The 10,043-nt window shown below is 33.2% G+C and overlaps 1 non-coding gene across 1 annotated transcript; it reads right to left on the reverse strand.

Moving 5' to 3' along the window:
* Positions 1-8,565: 8,565 nt before the first annotated feature.
* LOC137751661 (U6 spliceosomal RNA) lies at positions 8,566-8,670 on the reverse strand. The gene has a single exon (XR_011070912.1). It is a non-coding gene; the product is annotated as a U6 spliceosomal RNA (small nuclear RNA).
* Between the last annotated feature and the right edge of the window lie 1,373 nt (positions 8,671-10,043).

Below are 10,043 nucleotides of genomic sequence, written 5' to 3' on the forward strand. Positions count from 1 at the left end.
GATGCCCAGTTTTGCCACTTCCATTTAACATAATATTGGAAGTCCTAACCACAGCAGTTAGACAAGAAAAAATAAAAAGCATCCAGATTGGAAGGGAAGAAGTAAAACTAACAGTATTTGCAAATAACATGATACTCTATGTAGAAAACCCTAAAGTCTACACCAAAAAACTAACAAATGAATTCAGCAAAGTTGCAGGATACAAGATTACTACACATAAATCTGTTGCTTTTCTGTTAATAATGAACTATCAGAAAGAGAAAGTTTAAAAAAATCTTGTTTAAAATTGCATCAAAAAGAATAAAATACCTGGGATAAATTTAACCAAGGAGGGGAAATACTTATATTTTGAAAACTATGAAATATTTATGAAAGAAATTTAAGATGATACAAAGAAATCAAAACGTATCCTGTGCTCTTGGATTGGAAGTATTAATATTGTTAAAATGGGCATGCTATCCAAAGCAATCTGCAGATTTAATGTAATCCCTATCAAAACACTCATGACATTTTTCATAGAACTAGAAAAATCATGCAAAAGTCCATATGGAACCACAAAAGTCTTTGAATTGACAAAACAATCTTGAGAAAAAGAACAAAGCTGGAAGTATCATGCTCCCTAACTTCATTTTAAACTACAAAGCTGGATTCCACATAGAAGCAATATCATATGACATTCATGTTTCCCTGTCTGGCTTATTTCACTTAGTATGATTAATTTCTATGTCCATCCATACTGCTGAAAATGGCAAATGAATTTATATACAAACAAAAATAGACCCTCAGACATAGAAAACAAATTTATGGTTACCAAAGGGGAAAGTGGGGGAGGGACACTTTAGGAGTTTGGGATTAACATATACACACTACTGTATATAAAATAGACAACCAATAAGGACCTACTGTATAGCATAGGGAGCTATACTCAATATTTTGTTATAATCTAGAAGGGAAAAAATCTGAAAAAAAGTTATATATGTATGTATAACTTAATAACTGTATGTATAACTGAATCACTTTGCTGTACACCTGAAACTAACACAACATTGTAAATCAACTATAAGCCAATGAAATAAAATAAAATGTAAAAAAATAAACACAAAGCTACAGTAATCAAAACAGTATGGTACTAGCACAGAAACACGCACATAGATTAACATGACAGAAGAAAGAGGCCAGAAAAAAACTCACACACCTATGATCAATTAATTTACAACAAAGGAAGCAAGAAAATATAGAGAAGAAAAGGCAGTCTCTTCCATAAGTGGTGCTGCGAAAACTGGACAGTTACATGTAAAAGAATGAAATTAGAACAATTGCTCACACAATATAAACAAATAAACTCAAAATGTATTAAAGACTTTAATACAAGTCCTGAGACCATAAAACTCCTAGAAGAGAACGTAAGCAGAACACTCTTTGACATGTAGCAATATTTCTTTGATCTGTCTCCTAAGGCAAAGGAAACGAAAGCAAAAATAAACAAATGGGACCTAATTAAACTTAAAATCTTTTGCAAGGCATAGGAAATCATCGACAAAATGAAAAGACAACCTACAGAATAGGAGAAAACATTTCCAAATGATCTGACCTACAGGGGTTTAATATCCAAAATATATAAACAGCTCATACAACTCAATATCAAATAAACAAAAATAAGAACAAAATTTTAAATGAGCAGAAGACCTGTATAGAGACATTTTTCAAAGTTGACATACTGATGGCTAACAGGCACATGAAAACATCCTCAACATCACTAATCTTTAGAGAAATGCAAATCAAAAAAACAATGAGATATCACCTCACACCTGACAGAATACTGTCACAAATAACAAATGTTGTTGAGGATGTAGAGAAGAGGGAATACTTGTATACTGTTGGTAAGAGTGTAAATTGCTGCAGACATTATGGAAAACAGTATGGAAGTTCCTCACAAAACTAAAAATAGAACTATTAATACCATATGATCCAGCAATTGCACTCCTGGGTATATATCCAGAAAAAAAATGAAAACACTAATTTGAAGAGATACATGCACTTCAGTGTTCATAGCAGCACTATTTACAGTAGCCAAGATACTGAAATAACCCAAGTGCCCATCAACAGATGAATGGATAAAGAAGATGTGATATATATATATATATATATATATATATATATAATGCTTAGTGGAAAAGAACAGAGAATGACAGATACCATATGATTCCACTTATATGTGGAACCTAAAAAATAAAACAAACAAATGCATATAGCAAAACAGAAACAGACTCACAGATAGAGAAAACAAACTAGTGGTTACCAGTGGGGAGAAAGGGGCAGGAGCAAGATAGAGGTATAGGATTAAGAGATATAAACTACTAAGTATAAAATTGATACTTAACAGGATATATTGTACAACAGAGGGAATCCTAGCCATTATCTTATAATAACTTTTAATGGAGTACAATCTGTAAAAATACTTAATCACTGTGTTGTATACCTGAAACTAATATAATATTGTAAATCAACTATACTTCCATTTAAAAGACAGTAATATTCCAGGGCCCAAAATACTGAAGGTGTCACTAGACAGACAAGCCCCGCCCCCCCCCCCCCCCCCCCCCCGCTTCTGACCCTGTGCTTTTGGGATTGCCAAGCTGTACAATATTCTGAGTGAGAAGTTTCTTCCATACCTACAAGTAGGACCTTTCTGGGGGATGTGTAATTTGGCCACTGGAAGGAAGGCCATTGCCAGGTAACCCAGAAAGAGCTCCTAAGGTTGATTTTCAGAGAACATATTGATCTCTCTGTACTCCATTAATATTTCTAGTCTTAAGTATTTATTCCAGAAATGGACTGTCTCTGTGACCTATCTGCATTCTAAATTAAAAGTCATCATATTTAACATTATAGCACATTTATTTCATTGTATTCATCATGGAACTTGTCATCCCATGTGGTCAGGGACCATATCTAATTGTTTTATACCTGTCTATTTATTGACAAGCCCATCTTGCTAATGAGATGTTCATCTTAGATGCTCAAAACTTTTCCCTACATCCTAATTGACTAAGTAAATGAATTACTGAATGAATTAATAAAATGGCCCCCATGTTTCCTCCACTTAACAAAACTGTAACGATCTTCAAAATCCTGGTTTAAGTACCCTGTGTACACTCCAATCCCAAATTAATTAATCAATTCAAAACACTTTATCATATAACAGTAGGAAAGGTACTAGGTAAAATACACTGTAGTTATTTATCTCGCTTATCTTTTTAATCACTTATTTATATTACTAACTCGTTATATATGGTTTATATCTGTACTAAATTATTAAGTGCTGGAGGATATCGTCTGAATCTCACAAGAAACTAAATGTTTACAGATTGACTATCATTATTTAATGAAGATCTTTTTCCCCATAGAATATGTCACTAGTTTAACTTTTATTCAATACTTCATATTAATTACCACAATGTCCCCTTTGCACTGTGTGTGAGGGTCCTTCATTTTCAGTCATATGTCTTCTTGCATGTAAATATTTCTGTGTGTTGAGGAGGGTGTGGCTAAGGAATTTGGGGAGACAAAAGAAATAATACAAATATAACCAATTTTGCTCTATTTTATTGACAGCAAATAAGAGTCAAAAGTGTCAGCTTGTAAATAAAATGTTTTTATTTCAAAAGCATGTTTATTCTAACAAATTTTGCCTTTCTAAGAGAGAACCTAATCTCACAAACTTCTATATTTTTTTATATCATTAAGCAAGGCAACAATCTTCATTTAGACAAATTACTATCTGCAAACAGGCACCTCATGGCACAACCAAGTGAATCCTTTTCACTTGTTGTTTTGTATAGTTAGCAGCAATTCCATCCTTCCCCAGCCCATCCCTGCACAGATAATAGTATGAATGGGATCCAAGGTGGAATGCAGAAGCCTTGCTTTTGAGAAAGAAATTCATGTAAATCATAGTCTATGAGTTTTCACAATTTTTTCTTGCCTTCTATAACACTTTGTACACAGATATATTAACACGTAATTTGTAATCCACAATATTATAATTATTTGATTACGAATCATCCTCAAAGTAATTAATTTGTAATGATTTCTTATCAAAGTCTATCCCAGCTCTTAGGAATTACCAGGCGGCAGTACGTGTCTGTCTGTCTTGGGTATAAACATATATACCCTTATATCCTTTTTAATTCTAACTATAACTAAAATCCAGCCAGAGAAGCAGTACTTGTAACCAATTAAATATTTGAAAGGGTTATAAAGACTTATTTAAACTAAATGATTTGCAATTAGTGCAATGTAATGTATCTCTCTGTATATCAGATTGGAAAACTAATAGGGTGAAAATATATCTACCTATAACACATATTTGCACTCTGTCAATGTCTAAATATTTTGTTTTACTAAGAAATGTTTATTGCATTTTGCTGCTATCCAATATAGTGTTACATATTGTGAATTACAGGGATCTTATCTATGAACAATATATCTGGTATATATTTAGAAGTGGTAGGGATAATACTCAATGAAAAGGTCTTCTGGAATAATTTCACACCTTGTAGTACTGAGTCAGTAATTTTCTAATAAAAACTTACCAACATTACCCAGCTTCATTAAAATTTCTAGAATATTTGCATCTGCACATATTTTATATTTTATCAAAATAGTTCAAACATGTAGAAAATAATGTGGTATAATATTCACTCATGCATCTATATTTCTATATTTACAGCTCACTTCTCCCTCCTCTTTCTGTGTGAAAGAGCTAAAGACACCTTCCCTATCATGTTCTCCAAACTTTTTTCTTAAGATAACCAAAGTTTTGAGATATGGTGCACTTGCTATATACTTTTACTACTGAGAGATAATAGAAAATACATATACTGGTCTCTGCCCTCAGTCCCTGGCACAGAGCTCCTAAAACCTTTGTAATTTCCAAGTGATAATAGCACCAGAAGCATATTTTGTTCTATTGAGGTAATTCTGGATGGACCCCTGGATGGCTCTTAGATGAGGGCTGGTCACCAGAAAGACCGAACCCGAACCATGATTAGAAGCTGCTAATTTTCAGTCTGGCCCCCACATACCTCTAGAGAGGGGAAAGGACCTGGAAACAGAGTTCATGATTGATCATGCCTACATGAGGAAACCTTCATAAAATCCCAATGGGATTTTCCATAAAAAGAATGGGGGTTTGGAGAGCTTTCAGGCTGGCAAACGCATCACTCTGCAGGGATAGAAGCTCTGGTGCTTGGGACCCACCTAGACCTCGCCCTTTGTATCTCTTCATCCTGCTGATTATCTGTATCCTTTATCACCTGAAGTGGGGTGGGAGCAGTCTTGTGAGACTGAGTCCTTACCTGTGGGATCTGACACTATCTCCAGGTAGATAATGTTAGAATTGAGTTAAATTATAGGACACCCAGTTGATGTCTCAGAGAATTGTTTGTTGTGGGGAAAACAACCGCCCACATTTGGTGACTGGAAGTGTCAGAAGTGAAGTATTTTCTGTGAACAGTAAAGGAGATACACATTGTCCCCCATTCACTATAGACTGAACTGAAGTTTTCCCTACAACAGGAGAAAAAAGACTGAGTTTTCCGTCTTAATTACATATATGTATGTGAAAATATATGTATTCTTACAATATATACTATTTTTGATCACTTAAGAATGACATAAAATATCAAATCCCATAAGTCCTTTGATATCTTGGACAAATATATAATCCAGGTAGATTGCAAAATAAATAAACATACTGTACATACATGTAACTGGGCAAGTCCCTCCCTCCTCAGGAAAGACAAGTAGTATAATAAGAGCTCATTTATGAACATTTATTCTATTCTAAGCAATATTCTAAATGTATTACATGAGTTATTTCTTTATTCCTCACAATAAACCTAAGAGGTAAGTGCTATACATTTCTCATTTTCCAAATAAGTAAAAGGAGACAAGGAGAGATATTTGTCTGTGGTCACTTGGTCAGCATATGGCAGACCTGAGATTCAAACCTTGGCAGACAGATTCCAGAATCTTCTTTTTTAGCTACTTTCTTGTACATGAAGTTTGATTTTGTGAACCATCAAATAGTCACTACTCTTTACACATTGACATAATAGAACTGTGGTACTTATGAGAGACAAACAAACCTCTGAAAATTGAATTCTAAACCCTTAATCCTTAATGTTAGATACTAGATCCCTTTGAAAATCTGATGAATACTATAGACTTTCCCCTCAGAGATTTGGGTGTACATACATGTGTACACATATAGGTGTATATTACATTGTTTTGTGTTGTATTTTAGAGTTTCTTTGACCAGATTAAATACTAATTAATGAAAGTAAAAATAAATACTCTATATATTGTTCCTTTCCCTAATACTTTTAAAAATTGTTTTAACCAATTTTTCTTTCAGCTATAAAATATTTTAGATAGATTTGTTTATTTTTTAGTAACTTTTAAAAACACAGGGCATAATGGTCTACTAGCATGTTGTATAATCAGTGTTTAGGTAACTCTCAAAGGCTATTCAACATTCCATGTAGTTTAACTCTGATATAAATATCTCTAAGAGCATAGAAAGGCAGACAATTATTTTAGGGCTGAGGATATTTTTGTGGGCTGGCTTGAAAATGTTGCTATTTTCAACAACATTTTTTTTGGAAGGAGGTGTTGATCACATTAAATCAATATGCTATACTTGTCTCCCTTACCGCGATTATGATAGTTACCAGATCCTTAATAATAAAAATAAATGGAACAGATTCTTGTAGGAAACTTTTTTCTTTTCTCCACCCAAGGCTCATCAATGAACATTTATAGAAATAATATGTTGAGTGTGAGAAGTTAGACAGAGTAACAATGTTCATATCAAAGTGGAGAAAAAAATCTGTAAATATCTTTTTTTAAAGATTTGGTAACTATTAGCCAGAGCATTTTAAGTGGCAAGTAATAAAAAATCTAATGCAAATGAAATAGGTTAGTTAAACACAACTAAAAGTCTAAAACTAATCTGTCCCCAAGCACGGCTTGACCAATGATACTAAACAATTTTTCAGCAGTTTGTTCTACCCTCCTCTGTTTTGCAGCTTCACCTGCAAGCTAGGTCTCCTCATGGTGGACATAAATGTTTGCTGCAACCTGGATTACATAGCTTGCTTTTTCAGTACAGGAAGAGGCTGCTTCCCAAAACCAATGAATAAATTGCTTCACTCTGATTGGAGCATCCTGAGTCAATCATTGCCACCAGGGGATTACCATGTACTAAGTAATGTATTAGAGTTACATAGAGCAATGTCATGCCTTTCTAGTACCAAAAAAAATTAATGGTAATTGCATTTTTTTTGTTGCTTTTATTGAAAGACATACATATTTGAGTGGTATTAGTGTGACAATTATGGATCCTGGGCTTCACTAATCCACCTCAGATTCTATATTACCAAGTTTATCTGTAATTCTCTGGATTCAGTTCTGAAATGTTAATCTTCTACTTGTCCCCCATTCAGTATTATGTTCATTATGAGAATGGAGTGCATGTCAAGGGTAATACGATAATGGCCAGTTGGCTTTATATTTGTCATATGTGATCCCTGTGAGAATAACCTACAAACATCAGTTGTTGATTATCTTTTAGAAATGGCATTTTAACATAGACACCCTTTTGGGAATCCCTTTGAAGACTTCAATTTCTACTGTGTGAAGGAAATTGAAATCAACATAATGGAATTAAAAAACCAAAACCCCCAAAACCACACTCTTAATTTTTTTAAATTATGTTTTAACAATAGTCACTTCTTAAAGTTTTGTCATGTTTTCACAAAGTAAGACATGCATTTATCAGGATCAGTCTCTCTTACTTACCAACACTTTGAAACTTTTAGCAGCTGGACAATTCCTGATAGTAGATTTGAAAGTGAGGGTAAATAGGGTTGTCATAGCTAGTCATCAAATCAACCAATAAATCATTCAATCTCTTTTTAACCAAAGTTATATTTTTGTGCCAGTAATAGAAGGAATGTATTATTTCCCAAAAACATATTCTATTTACCGGCCACATTTTGGAAATAAAGTTATTTCATTGATATTCATGCACTTCTAGTATAGATGTTTATATAGTTCAATTAAGAAAGTTTCTATGTCTGTAAATTGGCAAGAGGTATAAAATGTATACTTTTTAAAAGCTACTAGAAAGTAATGACTTTCCAGAGTTTTTTGTGAGAAAGTACCTGGTTCAGAATCTGGTACTAACTCAGTATGCAATAAAATAGACTAATGTTATTTTGTTGCTATTATAATGATTGCCTTTCAATTTTATGCTTTTATGGCATAATCTATTTTTTACAATTTTATTGAGATACAATTGTCATACAGCACTGTATAAGTTTAAGGTGTACACCATAATGATTTGACTTACATACATCATGAAGTGATTACTACAAGTTTAACATCATTATCTCATACAGATCTGTCATCTCATATAGATATGAAAAAAAGAAAAAGAAAATAATATTTTTTCCTTGTGATGAGAAGGATCAATTCTCAACAACTTTCACACATACCAAAAATATGGAATGCTTCACAAATTTGTATGTTATCCTCTACAGGGTCATGCTAATCTTCTCTGTCTCATATTAATTTCAGTATATATGCTGCCAAAGCTAGCACAATCTATTTTTTAAAATGCCTATTTCAGTAGACCTTCCATGTTTACCAGACAAAGCAATTCTTTTTTAAAAAAAATCTATATTTCTTTACAGTGCATTAAGCAGAGGGGAAGTGATATTCTGTGGTGTATTTTACCAATCAACAAAAGATGAGAGTCTTTCTGAAATATTTATTTTAAGCCTCAGAATTTAAACATTGGACATTTGCTTCTCTGGATCATTCTCAAGATCAAACAATAAACAGTTTGATTTGACGTATTTCCTCTTTGGTGTTTGCTATATCTGTTATAACATAACAAACAATGGTAGAACTTGATGAGAATTTGGAGGAGGATGTATATAAATAAACTGAATCTCAACTTGAAAGTTATTAATTTTACCTTGGTATTAAAATAGAGGTAACATTTATTATAGTATCTATCTGCCAGACAGCATATTTCAAATAAAGGCTTCATGATCACAATAATATCTTAAGTGGGTTAGGTACATGACCAATGTAATTTCAAGGTCACTGTTTTACTAAAAACTTATCTAACAATTTAAATGTCCTAACTCTCCAAATTTTTGAAGACTAAATTTAATCACCCATAGAGGCAAAATTTCCCCCCAATAATATTACTTCTGAAGTACTTAACCTTTAACATAGGGTCAACTGCCTCTTAGCTTAAAGGCTTTCTCATATTTCTTTTCAGTGTACTTTACATCTAGCTATTTTCCATTCAAATAAGTGCACTCAGGCAGATATACTGGTTTCCCAGCCTGTAATAGAGATAGTAGTCATCCACTCCTCTTAATTTGCTAGCTGAAAAAATAACTTTCAGGAGTATATTTGACAGATTTTAATACACAAAGGGCTCATATTGACCCCTAAGATAGCAGATGGAGACAGAATGATCTACTAAAGAAGCCACCTTAGTTACAAACTGTATTTTAATTGCCTTCATCAGAGTTGTTATTGACTCTAGTTTTAAATGGGATTTCTGGTCAGAGTTGTTAATAAACTCTTTTTTTTTTTTTTTTCTGATTATTTCCTAAGCTATTCAAGGTTTGGAATCCAAACACTCCTACTCAGAGTAAATAAAAAATAAATAAAGTCTAATGAGGACAAAGCCAGCGGCCCCCCCCCCCAAATTATTTTGAATGGTATATTGCTATAGATGTCCTGATTTCCACTTTTAGAAAGTTTTTATAAAGCAAGAAGCAAATTTTGTGGTCATTTCTTAAACTAAATCAGTCATGTAGTCAATAAATATTTACTGAGGAACGACTCTGTGTCAGACACTTTTCTGAGGCAAGCAGTGGACAAGAGAGACAAAGACTGTCCTTTCTGGAGCTCACATTGTAGAGAGATGGATGGGTGGATCTTAGATCGAG

The sequence above is a fragment of the Eschrichtius robustus genome, chromosome 17 (assembly GCF_028021215.1).
Source record: "Eschrichtius robustus isolate mEscRob2 chromosome 17, mEscRob2.pri, whole genome shotgun sequence".
NCBI lineage: Eukaryota > Metazoa > Chordata > Mammalia > Artiodactyla > Eschrichtiidae > Eschrichtius > Eschrichtius robustus.